We start from the raw sequence: 22291 nt of genomic DNA, 5'->3' as shown, positions 1-22291 counted from the left end.
ATTTATATACACACATACTATATACATATGAATACATTTTACATAAGTATATATTAGTGTATTTCCACTTCGATAAATGCTTTGGGAAATTTACTGTCTTGCTGCCTCGTTGCTTCTGAGGCTGTCTCAAAGGGTTGCCTCGCCCGTCTCCTGCTCCCGCCTCCTGCTACCCCCTCTGGGCTCTTGTCTTCTTGTCAGCGCAATAAACACCTCAAAGTTGATGACATTTCATTAAAATCAACGCAGCCTGGCGGAGAGGCAGCATTGCCCGTGGTGGGGCGGAAGGGCCGACGGGCGGAGGGGCGTGGCAAATGAATTTTACTTATGAAGCATGAAAGTGAGTGCCGAAAGAGGGCAGCCAGCTTCTTGGGCTGCTGGATTTTTGGATACCCATATATATGATGCGCTGCCTTCTTTTGCACTGACGCAACATTTTCGTGTTCATTTCATAAAAGGCAGCGCAGCTAGCAGCGACGTCGACCGCGACTGCGACGCTACTGAGTTTCATTTTGAAGAAGCTGCCAAAGCGCTCTACCACACACGAAAATGGGTAAGGACAGGAGGCGAAGGGACAGGGTCTATTGGTCTATTTGATTTGTGTAAGTGATGTGCTGAAAGATGCACTGAATAAGTACTATGAAAAGGAACGGGTTACAGCTAAATGGATTGTTAAGGGCGAACAGGCAAGGGGGTGGAAGGGGAGGGGGGACGGATTTGTTTTAGTGCCTGGTGCAAAGTGTCTTTGATTGCAAAAGCCGCAACTATAAAACACTCGAACCTGGAAATATATAACAGCTAGAGGGTATATGGGCAGCTGGGAAAGGTTTGCAATGTATGGATAAAAGCTTATATATATATAACTATATGAGACAGTCTCTCTCCTACCTAGTCTATAATATACTTTCATTAGCCATAGTGTTAAAGCTCTATGGATAATACCGAAAACTGGCTTAGACATTCTAATGCAAATTTCAAAGTAGTTCTGAAACACATCAATTTGAAACTTGTCCATCAAATAAAATATTTGGAAAAATATCATTGGTATATTTTTACTTCATTTAGTGTAGAGGGTATTTGAGCGCATATATCCTCTATTTTAGTTAAGTGCAGCACTTTTAATTATATTTTGATAGCGACAGCAGTCGAAACTTAGCTTTGAACTTTGCTGGTTCGTCTCGCACTTCGACATGTGCGAAACTTAATTGAAACATGTTACGCTAAAAGGTAATGTGGTTATGCTGGTTCGATCGCAGAGCCCAGCAGAGAACCTGTTCAGCCGCATCAAAGTATTGTGCTTTTACTCTTCAAAATAGATCATAATATCACTCTATATATGGATGGGGCTTTGACATTTTTTATAGAGATTTTCGTATGGTGAGAGATTGCTCTCAACATCGTGTCACTAGGTTTATCATATATAAATATATGATATAAGATATAGAAGTTGAGGAGCCTTCAAAAATTATAGAGTTCCTTAGTCCGTAGATGACTTATCTATATATACTTGTATACTAGATCTATCAAATCTCCATTGAATATAATCAGAATAAAGGCTAGATAGATAGACTGTACAGGAATACGCTAGCATATAGTATATGGCATATAGTATATAGACTGTACAGGAATATGCTAGCATATAGTATATAAATTTGTATATTTTTATAGTTCCAAGTCAAAGTCTAAAAGCATTAACTCGTCTACAATTTTTCCCAAAGACAGTTACAAATGGAACTTCACTACATCTATAGAGTTCATTGTCCTGATTGGGTATACGAAATGCTCTATAGCATCACGAGCACGTCTACTTTCGCTTGTAACCCATTTTAAAGGAGCTCTAGCATATAATTATGACAGCTACTCTACCCAGTTCATTCGCAGAGTCTTCGATGCAGCCTAGCAACATTTGAAGACTCTGGCAACATTTGTGGCCAGGCAGCCGGCAACATTTGTTGCTGGGCCCCTCGTGCTGGCCGTCGGGCCAACGAATGCAGTTCGCTTTGCTGTTCGTGTCGGCTTTAGTAGTTCAGGCGACTCGTGCGGAGTTCGTGTGCTTCGTTTGGCAGCGGCTCGTTGGGCCGGCCGAAGGCCATGCGAGTTGTGTTAGGTCCTGTGCTGTTCTTAGCCTGTTCGCTGTTCGCTGGCCCAATGCGAGCCTCGTTCAGTGCTCGGGCAACTTCCTAGCGCGTCGGTCGGTCGGTGAGAGCAAGCGCCAGCAAAATTTCTTCACTTCTGCCAGCTTCACTTCAGAAACGGCAAAAAAACGAGCGAATTGCCGTTAGACGTTTATCGTTTACCGTTTGTCGTTCGACGTTCACAGTTTGTCGTTAGCCGTTAATCGCTTCTACGGCGACCGTTACGAAAAGGTTTTCAAAAACGTTGCAAAATGTTTGAAAATTAATTTTGATATTATCAAAACATAACAGAGAAATGAGAGGATAGAGAGAAGTGTGCTAAAGGGAATTAGTAACAAGTGTTGCAAACGTTGCAAAGTCTCACAGTTTAAAATATATAATTTTTTTGAGTGTTTTTTCAAAGTGTTTTTTTTTTTTTCCAAAAATTATTTAACGTTGCAAGTGAACAGAAAAACAAGTGTTGGAAAAATTTGTAGTTTCTCTGTGGCATTCACGCAAAAGGTAACTAAAAATCGGTATTATTTTTAGATCAACTATTCTTATTTTGTGTTTTTTTAGTGTTACAAAGTGGAAATTTAATGTCATTTGTGTGGGTTTTGAAAAACTAATATCAATAATAATCACGTAGAGTTGGAACAGAATTAAATTAAAGCAATTTTGAGATTGTGAGAGCTGCAATTGATTAGTTTGACTGGAATATGCCAATTTCTTTAGATCTTATTATTACTCTGGCTATATTTATTATTATTTTTATTCCTAATGATACTTTCATTATAGTCTATTTGGTCTTCTTGACTGGAGTGGCTTTAAAAATAATTAAAACAACATATATATCAATTTTAAAAGAAAGAAGAAAGCATTTCAATATCAAACAAATTATTGCTGTCTTTTTCTTTATTTTTTAAATTTTCTTTTTACATTTCCAAATCGTTAAGAGACAAGAAAACTATGTATATCTATATATATGAATATATTAATAATAAGCTCAAATATAATAATCCAGCTCGATCTTTATTGATGATGAATTTATTGAATTGATAATTATTTTCTTTTTGAGTATTTCATTGAGCAGGTTAATTATCCGTTTAGTTGGCTAACTCCATTATTGTTAGCCAACACAGATTTCTGATTTAATGTTAAATTTGTATTTTATGGGAAACTAATTACCAGGTTTCTGTCTGTCTCCCTCTCGCATCTCACTTGACCCCTCTGAACTGGCATTTGTCTAAATTCGAATTGCATTACCCAACACTGGTATCAGATTATATTTACGCAGTAGCCCTGTTTACAGATTTCTCTCTCTATCTCTCTCGCTGTCTCTCAATCTCTCTCTCTCTCTCTTTTTCTGTCTCTCTCAATCTCCCTCACTTTTTCTCCTCCTTCTCGACTCCTTTCATCTGGCACGCATTGAGATTCTAACTAAATCTAACACTGGCTACAGATTAAAGTTTCACTTTGCAAAGTGAAAAGTCAAAAACTTTTGGATCATCTTGTAGAGATCGTTTTGTCTGCAGCCACGCGAATTTCAAAGGCTGTGCGAAAAAGTTTTCGCGTTTCTTTCTCTTTTTTTTTTTTTTGTCTTGGCTGTTCGCTGACACAAAGAGTCAAACTATAAACGGCGCCCGCACCACAACTGACACCGCCCCCACTCCCCCACACCGCCCACGTCTTGAGCCCTTGTCAAGTTTTTAGTCGCTGTGATTTATGTTTTATTAATATTAAAAGTGATTTATTAGCCATGAAAATTTTCGCTGGCTTAAAAAACTTGGCCTGCGCATCCAGTCGACTCCGGTCCAGGTGCAGGTCCTGCAGGTAGTATGCTTATTTCTCGCTATCTGCTGGCTGGCGCCACGCCTCTTTAATTACAGACATGTTGCAGCGCTGCAGTGGTGCAGGGCGCGGCGGATGGCGGGTGGCCGGTGGCGGAAGGAGGCGGAGGGAGACGAAGCGAAACAGATGCGTTATCCTTGTGCTCATTATCCTGTTGCCAACTTAAGCTAAACTGAACAACGAGATTAAAATTGTAAATGACAGCCAGACTGACAGGACAGGACGAAAGAGCTGAAGCTGTACCTGTAGCTGGGGCGCCAGACAGGAGTTGCAGCAGGAGTTGAGCAGGAGTTGCCGTCGCAGTTGAAGTTGAAGTTGAAGTCAGCCAACAGCTGCTCCTTCACAGTTGTGTCTGTTGCTGCTGTTGTTGTTGTTGTTGTTTTTGTTGTTTTTGTCACTGTTGCAGGACATCGAGCTGGCAACGGTCGCGCCACTTGCTATCTGTCGTCGTTTTTTAATGAAAATTAATTAATTAAATCATTTTTTACGCAGTCGCCACTTGCAAAAATCTCACACAGTTACTGCAGCACTGTGTGTGTGTGTGTGTGTAAGTGCATTATTATTAAATTACATAATAAATATTATGACTCGGCATCCTTTGACTGCTCTTCTTCCTTCGCAGCATTTCCCTTTGTGCAATGCAAATTCCAAAACTTTTCTTCTTCACTTTTTTCTTTTTTTTTTTTTTGTATTTCGTATAAAAGTTGGTAATACAATTTGCATTCTTTTGCTCAAATTTGTCAGCTCAAATATTATAATTTCTTTATTGCATTAGGACTCTGAGTAAGTTGAAATAACAACAATAATTTTATTGCGATCAAAACAAATTTATATAAATATTGAAATTTTTTCTCTTTCATTCATTTTATGAAGTAAAAATGTTTTAACTTAGCTTAAATAAGCTAATAGATATGTGATAAAATTGGATTTCTTAAAGAACTAAATAACTGTTTTTAATAGTCGAAATATAGTTTTATATATACAATATATATTATTTGATTTTCATTGTTTATTTAGCTTCTTAGCTTAGCTTATTTATCCAAATATAATTTTTTTTCTCGCATTATACATTATGATTTTTCTAAAGTGTATCATATCTCAAGATTAAAATTAAAATTTGTATATTTAATTTTACTTACATTTAATAATTCAATGAATTAATTTAATAAAACTAAATTATCAAAACTAAAACCAGCATATTTATATATATACACATATGTATGTAAATCATTATTGATTCAAGGAGTTAGTCATATAGAATTAGTTTACTTTATTTATTACATGGAAATTCCATGATGGAATTCCTCTCTCTCTATCTCTCTCTCTCGCTCTCGCTCTCTCTCTCTCTCTCTCTCTCTCTCTCTCTCTCTCTCTCTCTTGTCTTTCTTGTCTCCTATGCCTATCCATGCATTTTCTCTTTCTCTTTTATTCTTCTTTCTCTTAAATTTCTCACATACTTTTCTCTGTTTCTCTTTCAATCTCTCTCTCTCTCTCTCTTTCTCTCTCTCTCTCTCTTCCTTTCTCATACTCCCTCTGTCTGACTAATACTCCCCTTCTTGTACAGAAAGTATTCTCCCTATCTCCCTTAATCTCTCTCTCTCTCCCTATATTTTTACCTCCATCACCCTATTGATATCTATCTATTTCCCTTTCTTAGCATACCTCTCTCTCTCTTTCTCTCTGTCTCTCTTTATCTCTCTATCTCTCTGTCTCTCTCGCGCACTCTGTCTCCCTCATCACGAACTATTTTTCACCTTATTTCCCTTTGCATTTGTCGAATCCAACAATTCAACTACATAAATCGCATTACATTCTCCAGCTATTACACAGTTATGTGCTCCTCGCTTATTCGCTGCACATATTAGAAATTACGAACGATGAATGATGCCGCATCGCGTCTTGAATAATGCGGCCAATGCATTGCGTTGCATTTGCTTTATTAGCCAAATTGTTGTTGTTGCTGTTGTTGTAGCTGTTTTCCATATGTGTGGCTGGCTCTTGGTCGAAAGGCCAACTAACCCAGGCACTGGTGCTGCTGCTGCTGCCCATTCCCTACCTTTTCGGCAAATAGCCAACTCCTGCTGCTCCTCTTCGTCGTACTCCTCCTACACCCCCCTGCCCCCTGCTTGCTTCCATTGCTGCCTTAAGCTGTATATCCGACAAGCATTAAAAACAAATTAGCATAAATTTTGTGTGGGCCGCTCGTTCGTTTAAGCCTTTTGTTAAACGCATAATGCAAGCAACGCAGCTTAAAGGCCACCAATGCAAGAGCAACAACAACAACAGCTTGGAGCACAGCAGGAGGCGGCAGCCACGCCCGCTGAGCGGTTAAAGTTGAATGTGTGGACGCTGCAGCTGGTTATTTGAGGCAACAAAAGAATTTGAAACTCTAATTAAGATGAAAATTGTGACACAACATAAGCGACGACGACGACGAAGAAGCAGCAGACGCAGACGCAGACGACGATGAAGCTGAAGAAGATGAAGAACTGCTGTGAAATATGGCCAGCTGTATGACCTGCAGACACTGCGAGGGCAGCCAAGCGCATAGCAATATTAACTTGGCCCAAACGTGGATTGGGCTATGCGCAGAGCTGATTGAATTTTAGCTAAGATTTCAGATTTATTTGAAGATTTATTTGGCTTAGTTCTAGAAATCGAGCTTATGTAACTTAAGTTGAGCTTATCCTGGTCGTAGACAACTTATCTAATGCACTTATCTATAGGGTGGGGCATATGGAGATGACTTTCGCCTGATCTCAAATGAGCAGAAAATTTAGGCTAGGCTTGCACAACAACTGAAGCTGGTTAAGTTTTTGTTTTTAAGCTTTTGTCTTATCTTCAGTCTGCAACAAGAAAGACTATATAATATATATTGATATAATATTTATATACAATATTGAATATATTTAAATATTAATGAGTAAGCTTATTCGAACGCTGATCCTTACAACCTCAGCAATAGATTGAGAATAAACACTAGAGCAAAGCTGAGCAGCATTATGAACTCTATTTTTGTTGGCCAAATTTATTTTATTTAGACTCAAAAAAAAAAAAAAACAAAATTCAATATCAACTGAAATTCATCCAAGTTAGGTGTATTAATTCACACTTGTCTCAGGCTCGTAGCACCATGAAGACATGTATTGGTATTGGATCACCATCACCATTAAATTGAGCCCTTGAATCTCTTGATCTATTGCTGTGTTTGCAGGTGGTAAGAGTCTGCGTTCATCTGCCCATTTCCAGAGCCCATTCGAGTAGCTGACTTTTGAGTGCATAGAACCCATTGAAATATCTTTTTATAGCAAGTCTAAACAATATGTAGTCGAGTCCCGAAATGGCAAGGGGATCAGTTTTTATTTATTTTATTTATTTTATTTATTTATTTATTTATTTATTTATTATTATTTTTTTTTTTTTTTCGATTTACACAGAGCTTTAAACTATCGAGAATGATTGAGAATGAATTTCTTTTAAGGAGAATTTTTCATTAGTAGAGTCCCGATAATTCAACATGGGAAGGGGATCAGTTCTTTTTTTTCGATTTACATAGAGCTTCAAACTATCTAGAAGTATTGAGAACGAATTTCTTTCAAGAGGAATTCTTCAATTTCTCGCGATTTATATATTATTATAAAATTTCACTTAAATGTACTTCTATGCAGTCGAGTCCCGATAATTCGAGAATTATTGAAAATGAATTTCTTTCAAAGGGATAGATTTTTTTTTTTTTTCAATTTCCGATTTTCGATTTAGCGGGATAATATATAATATTATATAATTGCACTTTAAGGTATTTCTATGCAGTCGAGTCCAGATAATTCGAGTGGACAATGCGTACACAGTTATTCCCTTGATTTATTCGACTAGCAATTCCAGAAATTATGCTCTGCTTAACTGTCTGATAAGCCAAATGCTAATTTAAGCGACAACAAATTTCAGTTTGCATGACGAATTCCCAAAGGTTTTCAACAAAATTACAATTTTGAACAGGTCAAATATGATTTGCACAGAAAAATACTATGAATTAACGTTTGCCACGAAATATATGCAATGTTTACGAATTTATGAATTTTCGCCTTAGCGAGGGACAAATCATAGTAAATCAATATATGTACACATACAAAATACACAAATATATAAATATTTATATTTTTATATATAATTTTATTATACCCTGAACCCATTGAAAATGGGAAATCAGGGTATAATGGTTTTGTGAAAAGTATGTAACAGGCAGAAGGAATCATCGCAGACCCCATAAAGTATATATATTCTTGATCAGGACGACGAGCTGAGTCGATATAGCCCTGTCCGTCTGTCCGTCCGTCCGTCCGTCCGTCCGTCCGTCCGTCCGTCCGTCCGTCCGTATGAGCAAAAGGATCTCAGAAGATATAAGAGCTAGAGAGCTGAAATTTGGCAAGCATACTCGTGTATACCATAGGCAGTACAAGTTTGCTTTATTTTTTCGATAACTCATCCGATAACTTTTTTATCGAGAATAATCGAAAAATCGACAATGTTTTTTCAGCTTATTTTGAACACTTTTAGACCTGGAGACTTCAAATTTGCGTTGTATATAAAGTTAATGGATACAAAGATTTTGTAATTTACAGATTTTGGATACCACGCCCCCTTCGCCCCCAATTTGTAAAAAACGCATTTCAAGTACTAGAGACTTGTGCTTTGAAATGTACACACATTTAAGCCATATGATTACGCTCTAAAAGTTTCATTAAGATCGTATGTCTACAAAAGAAATTATTCAACAAATAAATTCTCGTTATATTGCCCACACTGCAGTGCAGCCCAAGCGCAGCCGCTGCTAGCTGCGCAGTTTGCAAAGCGCGTGCTTATACGTGCATGTGTATGTATGTGTGCATAAAAGAAGTCCAGAATGATTAGAATATCAGTTTGGAGGGTTCAGGGTATCTCCTAGTCGAGCAGTCTCGACTGGAGCCTTCTTACTTGTTTTTTATATATATTTATGTATATATACATATGTACACTCAATCATAAATCTATGCGTATATTAAAGCATATATTATGCATATATTAATTCTCGTTTTTCAAGCAGTTTAATTCGCGTTTAGATTTATGTTCAACTAAATTAAGACCACTTTGATCAAGTTGTGTAGATGGTGTATTATTTTTATATTTAACATTTCATGCTTACGCAGCGTATGCGTAATATGAGCTGTACGATGCCAGGCAGTTGGTTTTGGCCTGATTTTAATGCTCCTTACTTAAGTGAAAGGTATATATGGGCTATGTAGATTAAATAAAGTTGATGTGGTGGTAGTGGTATATGTATGTATATGCTGATATTCATAGCAAATCAAGAAAAGACTGTATCCTATATAGATTGTAGGCCAAGCTTAATGTTGGTTTTCTCTAGAACTACTCTCCTTAATAACATGTCAAACATAAATATTTGATTTGATCCAGTTCACTTTCTTAACGAAATGAGCGAGTACCATGCAGTCGAGTGGGCTCAGCTTCTTTTGCTGCTGCACCTGGCATATGTCGAGTGCATATAAATCATAACAACGACCTGGGCTAACAAAAGGCAGTGGGCAGTGGAGGGGAGAGATGGGAGAGGGCGGTGCAGTTTTAGTTAGAGGCAACGCATTGCTAGCTAATAAATGACGTGTCACAGCGAAGCGGAAATAAACACAATTAAAAACGCATCAGCGACGAAAGGCCACACAGAGAAAACTCTGTGGCATTGTTGGGGATGATCCGTGCGCCATGTGGCTGGGAGTACCCCTAACCACAGAGCCCCTTTGGGGGCTCCGCAACGCCTACTAAGCTCCTATTGTGCAGGGAAATTTGAGGATTTACAGAGCTAAATTTAACCAAAGTTAGCCCAAAGGAGAAATCGTCACAAGTTGTTAATTGAACCACTAAAAGATACCCTGCAATTGAATGGGACAGCAAATCAGAGAGAAGAGTATGTTAAAATAAAATACCTATGTATATGACACAAATTGTTAAAGAAAAACATTAATATTATATACATGACTAAAGTATATCCTATAAACAAATTATTTTTGATATTATTTTTTATATTTTATTTTTGTAAATTCATTTATTCAGAACTCTTGTACAAACAAAAATTAGAAACTCTGAGATTATGCAGAAAACTAAGACACATGACTTGTTTTGTTTTTTTTTTTTTTTTTTTTTAATATATTTAATCAAAAGTTTAATTTTTTGTCAATATTTTTATTACAAAAAAAAAAAAAAAAAAAAAAAAAAAAAAGAAAACAGAAATAAATAAAAAAAATCCCTATAAACTCGACAGAAAATCTTATCATATGAAGTAATGCATATTTATTAATATGCTATTCAAACGATCCCAGCAAACAGAATGATGATAAAGATGCCCTGGAATTCGATTAAATGAATTATAGATATCAAAAGTAAACTCCAAGTGCTCAAATAATGCTTAAATATTCCTAAACCTGAGAGCCTAGAGTTTTTGTATATCACGTAATTGATTTCACTAGCATATCTCGCATGTTTCAATTACTCAGCTAGCCATTTGTGCTTTGGTTCTTTCAACAGTTGAGCATTTGCAGGCTGCAGCTTAGTCAGTTCTGAAGCTTCTTAAACCAGTTAGCTTTGAGTAAAGTCTGCAGCAAAGTTGAGCAACACGAGGCCCATAGCTGGCAGGAAGTTGTATGAGTTCTCAGAAGCAATTGAAGCAGCGTTTGATACAGAGGCGAAGTATTACATAAACAGTACATAAAAATAAAATGATTTAATACACTGCAGACTCGGACTGTTATATAAATGTGCGCACACACACATTCGGAATGAGGATAAGAGGAGGAGGGGGCCGCCTCACACTTCTCCACTCACTCGCAATGCATTTTATAGACTAGTTCGGTGTGTGAGTGGCTGCGCTGCGCTTTCGAGTCGAACTCTATGGACTCTGGCCGTCCACCTGGCCACGCCGGCTCTCGTCTTGCCATTCGCATTTACTGTTTAAATTGCATTTCAGCTCTGTGCACCACGCGACGCGACGCGGCGCAACGCTACGTATGCGTAATGTGCAAGCGAGTGGGTGCCAGCAGTCCACAAAAGAGATGGCGCGACCAAGAAACAGAGCTCGACTCAGCTCAACTTGCGGATGGTCCGACAAATTGCTTGGCCAGTTCTACGGTTTTAATGTTCCTCCTCAACCTTAACAAATTGCAAAATCGCGGTAAAGAACTGCATACTTTTGCCTCGCTTCCTCTCGCTCCCTCTCACTCCCTCTCGCTCTCTACCTTTGCCGCTTTTGCTTTTTTATTCCAGCTGCAAAACTCTTGACCGCAAGAATTGTAAATGGCTTCAGCTCGGAAGCCCTTTCAAGCTATTGCAACTGTTGCTATTGCACCAGCGCCACCTGAGCTCAGCTCTGAACTTTAATTTGAATTCAGAGCTGCATAAAATTGACAACTGTTGAAGCTATTTGCCCCATTTAATGCTGATCCCCACAAAGTCCCAAATGCTATTAGATATATCTCTTGAAAACTCTTTTGACTTCAATTGTGTACAATCTAAGGATGTATTACACTTATTAAATACATTTTTTTAATAATACCTAATTTAGTTATTTAATTTCTTTAATTTAAATGCAAATTTTTAATAAAAATTTTCATACATAAATTTTAATTTTTTGTAGATTAAAAACATTGTTTTTTATAAATTTAAGAACTAAATTTTGTTGATTAATTTTAAATTTATTTTCTAAATGCTAAACATTTATTTAAACAAAATAAAATTTTATTTAGTTTAAAAAATTTTAATTTAGCTTTAAAAATTATTTTAGAAGTTTATCCCAGAAATTTTTAAACTCAAATACTTTTTTTATTTTAATTGAAACTTTTTAAATATTTACTTGGAGAAATTTAAAAAATATTTTTCATATATATTTTTCATATATATTGACCTAATTCATGATTAAATAACAAATATTTACTGATGTTTTAATAATAACATATTATTGATAGCTGTAACAGTTGCTGCAACAAAACAATTGAAAGTAGGATCAAATTTATTTATTCTTTCCTTATTCCTAATTCATCCCTAAACAACATTCCAGCACTGTACTTTTCTATTTTATAAACTATTTTCTCCGCTGGATATAATGGAGCATATCTACAAACAAATTCAGGATTAATTTATTTAATGCTCTCGAAATTGATGGCAAATTTGTAGTTCAAAACTTTGACTCTGGCGAATCTGGCGAATGATTGTTAAAATATTGCCTGACTTGAGTTTGTCCTTGTCCTTGTTCTTGTTCTTGTTCCTATTTTTGCTGCTGTTGCTGCTTCAGCTGGCAACACTTGCATGCGGCATGTGGCATGTGTCTTCGTATAAATGTGTGTGTGTGTGTGTGTGAGTGTGTGTGGCACATTAAGTTGTTGTCAGCTTGTTTTTTATTGTTTATACATATATTTGAGTGCCTAATCAAAATGCAGGAATCCAAGCGGCTTTCGCTTTCACTTGCGTGCTGCAAGCAAGATGCCACAAAATTCACGCAAAAAACAACAACAGCAACAAAAAACAAAAGCATACTCTTATGCCCAATGCAAATGTTGTGTAAATGATCTGACTCAACTTGTGCTTATTGCAACTAGACATGCACCAGCCACAACTCGAGCAGCTCACACAAATGCCTCGCACACGACATGTGAGCTAATCAAAACTGACATGTCAGCGCGAAGCCTATGTATGTTTGCTCAACACAAACAAGCTGGGCGCAGGGCGATCCAGTTAGCTGACTAGCAAATACCCCTTATTTGAGTATTTGTATGCGTTTGTGAGGGGATGTATGCGTGTGTGTATAGAGTAGTGAGAAGAGCAGGAGTTCGTAGAGCAGATATTTGAATTCTATAGAGAGATAAGAAGACAAAGCTTACGAATCGAATATTTTTATTTACTTTAGAGAGAAGCGAACAGAGAAGAGTTCATACATCAAATATTTGCTTTATCTCGAGAGAGTAGAGAGCACACAGCTTAAATATTCAACTCTCTCTCTCTCTCTCTCTCTCTCTCTCTCTCGCATATCAAATATTTTATTACAATATTGTCTAGAGAGAAGAGAAGAAAATCTTACATATCAAATATCAAATCATATATAATTTTCAACTGCAATAGCTAGCTTATGCTAACGTTGCTTATCCACTTACAGGGTATCTGCAATGCGCATACATCATAGGCTCATCACAGAAAAAGCCTTCAATGTGCCATAAAATTGTGCATAAACAGAGCCAAGTACTAACAAATATATTAGGCATACAAATAATAGCAGAAATATCTATAAAAAGACCGGCAAATAAAATAATGAAATTTGATGCAAGTGAAATGTTTTGCTTACCTTTCAGCAAATATTTATTGCAGTTGGTAGGATAGAAATAAAGTTGCTTTAGTGCAAAAAATGTTGGAATGCCAAACGTGAGATATACCAAAAATAAAATAAATATAATTGATTTTGAAGGTAAGAAAATAATATGAGAGGTCTTTTGATAAAGTAGAGCACAACTTTTGTTCACTCAAAAATAATTTATTTATGATTTGTGTTTTCTATTGGTCTTCAATATATTGTAATATTCATCATATTTTATAGAATCATGAATTTTCGAATTTTCTTGCGCAGTTGCTTCTTCATACTTCAGTTCTTCAGTTTTTCCTTCAGTTCCGGGAGAGGAAAATAAAACATAGAGGACAGAGGTCCATTGTTTTGGTTGAAATATTTGATATAGATTATTTTGCTATTTATATGGCAACCGATTTAACACATTATATTGAAATGATACTTGAATAATTTTATACATTTTTCTGAAATATTTTAATAAATGTTTGATTACATAGAAATTGATTCAATCACTTCAACTTTACTTATTCAAACAAAAACCAAGTTTGAGCATCACAAATTGCTTTGCAAACTGGAAACTTTTCTAATTCGGCTGTGAAACCTTTAAGCCTGAACTAGTTCCAGGCCGAAACTGCACTACATGTAGTTGCCAGAGTTGGTAAATGTTGAAAAATCCATTAGAGAATTTGCTGATTCAATTGCTACACAAATCGAATTGAGTCCGAGTTCAGTTGAAAGGATTTTGAGCTCCGATAATAATACCGAACATGCAACAATTTGTTACCAAATGTTGCTGATGTTGCTGTTGTTGTTGTTGTTGCTGATGTTGCTGCAGCATCTGGCCATGAAATTTAATTAAAACGCATATCTCGACGGCAAAGAGGAGCATGAGCCAAATCAGCTGCATGATGAAAATGTGCTTCAAATATCAAAAAGAGGCTTTAAGGGTAACCAAGTGGGTGACCACGGGCGGGGGTAGGGGCTGCAGTTGCTTGACGGAGGAGAGGCTGGAGGGGCGGCTGTGCTCAACATTGAAATTCTTTTGCGCGTTCGGTTTCGTTTTATCATTAATTTAAAAATTTGTCAACCCTTTTCAACTGCCAAAAACGCCTAAAATATGCACGCACGCCAGAGCCAGTATACATGTGTGTGTTGTGGGTGGAAGTGTGTGTGGGTGTGAGTGTGTTGTGGCATAAAAGTGTTGCTTTCATTTTGGGATTTTGCCAGGCGACAAATGCCACGCAATGATTGAAGCTGCTCTCATTGGGTGGGGCTGACTACATACGATCTCCTCTCTCACTCGCTCTCTCTCTCTCTCTCTCTCTCTCTCTCTCTCTCTCTCTCTCTCTCTCTGTCCCTCTACCACGCTGTCTTTATGCCCCCTTTCACTCTTTGTTCCCTTTCATTTGCTAGATAAGCGCACGCCCGCACACATACACACACACACACACACACACACACGCATGCATTTGTCAGGCAAACATGCAAAAGGATGTGCCACGGCGACATTGACTCATGGCGCAGCACGCGAGCCACCAGTTTCTAGCCCCCTGCCTCTCCCACTGCTGGCTTCGCCTGTCCCCCCTTTGACGACGCCTCTGCCTGTCATGTTTTTGTCTTTTGCATGCTATGCAACAATTTGTTGCATTTCTTATTTGAATGCAAATCTACAAAACACACAATTGCGAGTGCAGCTAGCTAGGGAAAGAGCGAAAGAGAGGGAGAGAGAAAACAAGAGAGAGAGACTGATATATACCCTGTAAGCCCGTAATTAGAAAATTAAAGTTTGACATCGACTCTTATCGATCTAATGGCAATTACTAACCGCCTATCGATAATAATCGATATTATATATGAATTGTTCGTGATGTGTAAAAAGTATAAATGCGATATGGATAATTATTAATTTATTGAGATATGTTTCGACTGCACTAGTAGGATATATATGACTTATGAATTCAGCTGGAACTTTTATGGTTCCTACATATCTAAAAGACCCAATTCAGCTTAAATATTGGCCATGCACATAACCCTTTCTTTATCCTATGTATAGCTCAGCTGTTAGCAAATCGCTTTGCAAACTCTATTAGCATTGAGTATACGCAGTGTGAGCCACTCAACTCTTGGTCACTTTTAGTAACTACTCCTAGTTCCAGATGTTTGCAGTCCACTCTTGATGAGTTCCTAGATGATCTCAGTGCACACTCACACAACAAGCTACCCCATTTGGGAGCGAGGGTATTGGCAGCACTGAGACTGCCTGCTCAGACAGACTCTGAGTGTGTGTGAGTGTATGTGTGTGTGTGGTGCATGTACTTGTAGCCTGTGCGTGTCCTTTGAGCAGCTCACTATGGCACTTGCCACTTGGCACTTGGCACTTGCCACTTGCCACCTGCTGCACATGCAACAACAATTGCATACAAATTGTTGGCCAAGTCCGTTCCAGCCACAACAACGGCTAGAAAAAGAAGGCGAAGCAGACGACGAAGAAGAAGAAGCATCAAATGTCAGACGAACTGTGGCCAACTTAGGTATTCATTGGCCAAATGCAATTGTGTCATTTGTAATCCCCATCCCCCCGCCCCCTCCTCACACGACCACTTCCTGTTCTTCCACCGCTCGCTGACTCGCTCCATATTATTGGCTTTGGGCTTTGGGCTTTAGGACATTTCGGACTCTCAGTGCTCTCAGTGGACGTCAATTGAATTTTTATTCTTGGCGGCCTTAAGGCTATGAGTAAATGAACAACATATGAACTGTACTCGGCCTGGAGCAATACTTCAGCTCATTTGAGCCAGATCTTTACTTTAGATATTCAAATGAACTTGAAAGGAATATTTGTGGCTGAGACAATTAATGAATTTTGTATGATTCGGCACGATGAACTGCTAATTCAAGAACCTTATGCATTTTGAACTGGTTCTAAAGCTCAATTTTCAAATCTTTATTCCTCGAAAACTTATTTTTATTCTAGAATTAGTGGAGAGTAGAAAAACTTTGCCAAAAAAAGAAGCGCATGTCCATTGTGAACCGGTTCAGTGGTTCAGAGGTTCAGCAGTATGATTCTCCGTCCATATGAGTTAAAAAGTGGCTCATTATAGTTGTGTGTGTACGAAGTATGATAGTAGAAATAAAAGAGCATTTGAATATTGGGCCAACTACATATATGAACAGTGAACTAGTTCACAAGGAACTAAGCCGTGCAATTAAGATCAGGTATCAGATCAGATAGATTGTCATGCCAGATAATATATGGTGCAAATGGTGTTTGTGAGTACTAGAATACATCACAATACAAGTTGAATCAATTTGTCAGTTGTGAACTAGTTCACAAATGGTTCAACAATGTGACTAACATGTCAGGTGACGTGGCATTTATTAATTTTAATATATCTCTATATATATACTTCCGCTTAGTTGGTCTGTGAACTAGCTCCGAACTAGTTCAGTTGCAATAGCAATTAAATTTGATCAAAATGAACTTACATATAGTCGGGTTGAATATCAAGCGATTTTTTAATTGAATTCAAAATGTTGTGGTTAAACTGAATGGAAATCGAGTGCGGGAAACGAGAAGTGAAGCGAAATTTGTAATTTTTCGATGAGAGCCAGAAATAAGCTCATCAAATGTGAAATTTCCATGGTTAGACGTGACAGCAAATGAATGTGACATTTAAAACGTTGACAACTTTCAGCTGCACATTTCAACGTGGACAATCGAATCGTGCCGACCACAATGGGAGACCAGAGACACGCGGACAGGTGCGAGGCTGACATAGCAGATGTACCACCCGCCCTTACCCCTCTGGGTGTATGTGTGTGTGTTTGGACAGACAGTTGACAGACAACTGTGCAGCATCCGCTTGATGCACTGGCAGCAGCTTTTGCGCTTCGCTCCCAGTCGATGTCCATGTTCAGACGACAGTTAATTTCCTATTTGATATTTGTTGTTAATCAAATAAATTTGCACGTTGTGCAGATCGAAAGGACACTGAACATATTCATGCGTGCGTCTACGGGGCGGATGACTAAGCCCGATGTGACGCAGGCAAATACATATGGCAAAGCGCATTTAATAGACACACGCATTACGTTAGTCAATCAAACAAAGCGCGCCGGACAGATGGGCAGAGAAAGACACAGAGTGTGTTAGAAAGAGAAAGTGAAAGAGCGAAAGAGTGCGCGCGTGTGTGTGTGTGTGTGTGTGTGTGTGTGTGTGTGTGTGTGTGTGTGTGGACGACTGTCAGGTAAGTTGTGCACACTGACTATAACGGGAATCCAGCTTAATCTCTAAATTAATCTTATTTAGCCTATAAACTGCAATGTCAGCAATGTGAAGCGAGTGGGAGAGAGAGGGCAAGAGAGAGAGAGAGCAGATCATGGCATGGGAAAGCGCAGGGCGTGAAACGGTCAGGGGCGGGGCGAGGCGAGTTACAAGTCGCGCCGGCTAGCAGACAGTGGTAACTCCCAGGTAATCCTTTTGTCACAGTTCATGACTTTGCAGCTTTTCCTGTTTGTACCAAAGCTAAGGGGAATGAGGAATGAACAACTAGCAATTACCCTGTAAAGCGAGTGCTTTACTTATAATGCAGATAAAATATAATAATCATTGGCTCAGTTTGCATGGATCTAAACATAAACGATATTTATCGATTCAAGCTGTCACGGTGTTTGTTATCTAGAGACTATATAAACTTGAAAGTCGAAAGGCATTGGGAATCGAGTTTAGGTAAGGGCTTGCCATTCAAAATTTGCTTTATATACTAAGTGAAAATTAAAAAGAAGAAGGATTTTGCAATTGCATAGAGATGTTAGCAAACTATCGATATATATCGATGTATACAAAGCTTTTCTCTAAAAAATTAAAATGATTATACTCCATATTTGGCTTAGACTAAAAGTAGAGGAGTGTCTAAATAAATGTTAACACATTCTAAATTAATTAATTTTGATTAAACATGATTAAGAATCAATTAAAGAGATTTGCTTTTGCCCTAAAAAATTCTCAATTCAAATCACATCTCACTTATCGCCCGGCTATAGCCCCCCAACAGATGAGGTCTTACTCCGCTTTTAATGGGTATCAGACACATAAAACTTAAAAGCCTGACAGTATTCGCGGCTCACGAATTCCATTTCAGACGGACAACTCCATACATAGATGGGATATAAAGCAGCTGGCGCAAAAGAAAAAAATATATATATAAAAAACTGCAAAACAGAAACGAAAATATTGTCCTTTGTCGCTGATAATATTTTTACATTTTTTGCGAGGCTGCACTAAAGATTAGGAACAACAGCGGAGAGACCAGAAAACCGGAAGCCGAAAAGCCCGAAACACCCAAAAGAGCAAACGTCACTAAAACTACGAGAACTGAAAACTAAAACTAAAAAACCAAAAACAAAACCCAAAAAACCAAAACTGTTCGCCGCACAGTTACACGACAATTACATGACAGGCTCAAGCTGCAGCAGCACAAAGCGAGCCGACACGCCAGAGAGAGAGATAGAGAGAGAGAGAGAGAGAGTGAGCTACAGAGACAGAGACAGAGAGAGTGAGGGTAGCTCATAACGGCGCTGTTTGCATACCTGGCTAGCTGGTGATAACAATAATCCTTGACAAGCCATAAACATCTTAACGTCGCCGGGTCGCCAGGTCCAACATCCTGGCCCAGGACATAGCCAGGCACTCAGCCAAAACGACAGCGACAAATGGACCACAGTCAGAGAGTGCGCTCCCAGCCACACTACGAAAAAATACAAGCTAACTACGGCAAAAATAAATACCCCGTTTCATATTTAATGCTCTATCAAATGATAGCCTTAAATACCCTGTATTTGTGAAGAGAAGCAAGCTTATTGGTTTTGAAAAGAGAGTGTGACTGCGTTGACCAGAGAACTGATAAGCTGAACTAATGGATGAGATAGAGCAGCCAGATGATCGAGCTACAGTGATCTATCATACTCCATCATACTCCAATAAGCAAGCAAAGAGAATCTTGAAGTTGAAGTCAATGGAGCTTTCACATATAAAAGAAAATTCAATGAATATTTCGATTTCGATTATTTTCATACCAATTTCGATATAAATCAATCGCCTAAGATGCCAGCTCCATACTATATAAAAGAAAATCTTGTTAATCAATTAAGAAGACTTTGTCTTAAATACACTTTCATTTTCTGATATAAGGCATAAGATATTTTATTTTTATTTTTATAAGACATTTACTGGAAAATTCTGTTTCATATCTACTAGAAACTTTAAAACCCCCTAATTGGGAAAATTAACAGTGATATTTTGAAAAAGTTAGTATGAACGATGTAAAGCTGAAAGCTGAGCTCTGATTATATCTATATTTCAAAATCTTAAAATTTTTATCAACTTAGACAGATCTAAAATTCAAATAATTGCAGCACATGATTATTTCAAGTTTTTGCCTACTAAAGTTGGCTTTAGTAAGATCTGCCGTTCATCCAAAGCGATATTCAATCCACTAACATTTTCATATTCATATATATGTATGCATATTCCCCATTTCTGGCAGTGTACAATTTTGAAGTCGACTGGGATAAGCGGGTAGCAGGCGAGTTAAAAAATAGGAGGGGGGCTTGGGGAGTGGGGCAAAGGTTGAAAGCAACTGAAAAGTCGATTTGAATGTTTGTCGTGTCCGCTCCGCTTACTTTTGTGCAGCGCTTGTTTTTTTATTATTTTTTTTTTTCTTGTCAGCTTTCGCTTTCATTGCCAGCGTAGATGGGTTTTCCGGCTCTGCTTTGCCGAGTCTCCCCAGCCACAGTCGAGCTGGCCGCCCGGGGGAGGGAAGGGGTCGTCATGGGTATCTCTTTACACCCGCATAAGCAGCTAATTCGTTTATTATTTTTATTGTTCCGTTGACATTATTTACGTAAGCTACTTGTCAGCTTTTCACTTTACAGCTAACCGGCTGCCTCTCGGGCCCCACTGCCCGTCAGTCCGTCAGTCCTGCCGAAGGGTAAGCAAGGACAGGCGGCTGGGCGGAGGCGGCTTTATAATATTCATTTCCATTTTATTTGCCCATTTACAAGTTACAAGCATTGCCTTGCTTCCACTCTCTTACACACTCCGTCTCTCTCTCTCTCTCTCTCTCTTTGTTAGTTCTATTCAATCTCTTGCCTTTCCCTTCTTTATTCATCCGTCGCAGCTGAACTTGGTTCACATTGGGTCGCTGGCCTTTTGGCTGGGTTTGGGTTTGAGTTTGGGTTGTTGACTGTCGGGTTATGCCTTCATTTGTCACTCGATGACAGAGTGAGATGAGAAGAGTGCCGAAAAGATAGACAGAGAGAGAGAGAGAGAGAGGTAGAGAGTAGCTGCTTCACTATAAATGGTTGGACGCCTGCTTATTGTGAATCGGACATTAATAGACTGAGCCATCGATGCAGCCTATTAAATCGCCTCTCGAGTGCTCCCTTTGCACGGCCCAGCGATGAGAGATGAGTTAATTAAGAGACAAAGGCAAAATAATTAATCGCCCACACTCCCAAATCGAAAGTGCCAACAGTAACTCAAATATTAAACATTCATAAATCGCTTTGATATTCGAAATTGCATTTTCACTTTTGATTGATTCGCTTTTCCTGCTTATTTGCTCAGCGTTGAGTGGTATGAAAAAGTGATTGAAGAGGCTCTAATTGTCATTTTTCATAGCTGAATTTAGATATATTAGCATACTTCCCTCATATTATCCCATTAGAGTTGGGAGCTCTGCCTGCTAGTAAGTCCCTTGCTTGACATTCCATATCAAAGCGCTCTCACTTAGTTTTAGTTAACCTCTTCCGCTCTCCTCATTCACACTTTCATCTAAATCGTATTGCTTTCCAATCTATCTCATAGCCCAACTCCAAATATCCACGATTTAGTTGCTAACGCCAAATTTTCGAATTGCGAACATCTTGAATTGAAGGAATTGAATTTCCATAGACAAAAATCACAGCGCAGCTTAAAAAGAGTTCAAAAAGAAAAAAAAAGCAACTCAATTGAAATGAATCTGTGGATATCAAGTGGACAATTGTGAGTGAACAGTGCGGGAATTGTAGTTATCAACGGATGCCAAAGCTGCAGACTGAAAGGTCTCGACCAAGCCTTACTCTCTGCCCGCCAGCTACACCGGAATGGCAAAGCAATCGACAGATACACAGAGACAGAGAGACGGAGACACGGAGAGACAGAGACAGATAGTGGGAGAATGGAGAGTCGCATAAAAAACCGTCAGAAATATCCGCTGGGCACTAAGCTCTAGCTAAAGCACTCCAATTAGAGCAGCACATGGGTTTGGGGGTGCGTGGGGGGCATATGCAGAAGGGGGCGTTGCTTGGCAAAGACTGCAGGCTAACAAAAACACAGAAACAAAACAGAAAGAGTAACCAAAGAAAAAGCGAAGCGTAGAAAAGCAAATGCACTTGCCAGCATCAAGAAGCAATTGTTTCCACATAGATGATGGTTAAAATTGTTCAGATTGTGCCAAGGTACTAGATGTACATACATATGTATGTGGATATAGTTCTGGGAGAGATACCAAGCTTTGACGATATCCTATACGAACTGTAAGCATGGCCTATAAGATATCCTATATGAAGTCTAGCTTGAGCTCTTATATGATGCCTTAGAAAAACTTAGTCCTTACACTCTGCCTAATATGAAGTCTAGTCTTCATATGATACCCTATACAAAGTCCAATATTTTGTAAAGGCTTGTGAAGTCTTTTCCCTAAGAATAATTTATATAATATTGTAGATGGGGTCTAGTCTTCGGTAGAAGCCTATATAATGCAATATATGAAATCTTATCACTGGTACAAGCTTATATACAAAGGCGACTCTTTGCTGCTTGTGATATCTCATATAAGGTCCTATCTCTGGTATATGTGACACCCTTTACAAAGTTTTTTTGCTGCAACCTTATATGACACCCCATGCGAGGTGG

The 22291-nt window shown here is 38.4% G+C and overlaps 1 protein-coding gene across 5 annotated transcripts in view; it reads left to right on the top strand.

Annotated features, from left to right (window-relative positions):
• The first annotated feature begins 2045 nt into the window (after nt 1-2045).
• Nucleotides 2046-22291, top strand: part of DIP-beta (Dpr-interacting protein beta) — a 48390-nt gene continuing 28144 nt past the window's right edge. For 2 of the 5 annotated variants that reach the window (XM_089473473.1, XM_018014583.2), the window contains exon 1: nt 2048-2633. The gene's annotated coding sequence lies outside the window, so the exon portion shown is untranslated. Of the gene's footprint in view, nt 2634-22291 lie in introns of all 5 variants that reach the window. The other 3 variants (XM_018014582.2, XM_018014580.2, XM_089473472.1) reach the window with 2 other exon arrangements.

This window comes from Drosophila arizonae, chromosome X, assembly GCF_054131065.1.
Source record: "Drosophila arizonae isolate 15081-1271.41 chromosome X, UAZ_ARI_1.0, whole genome shotgun sequence".
Classification (NCBI taxonomy): Eukaryota; Metazoa; Arthropoda; class Insecta; order Diptera; family Drosophilidae; genus Drosophila; species Drosophila arizonae.
The sequence above is the reverse complement of the archived record's forward strand: the minus strand, read 5'-3'. Positions and strand labels throughout refer to the sequence as shown.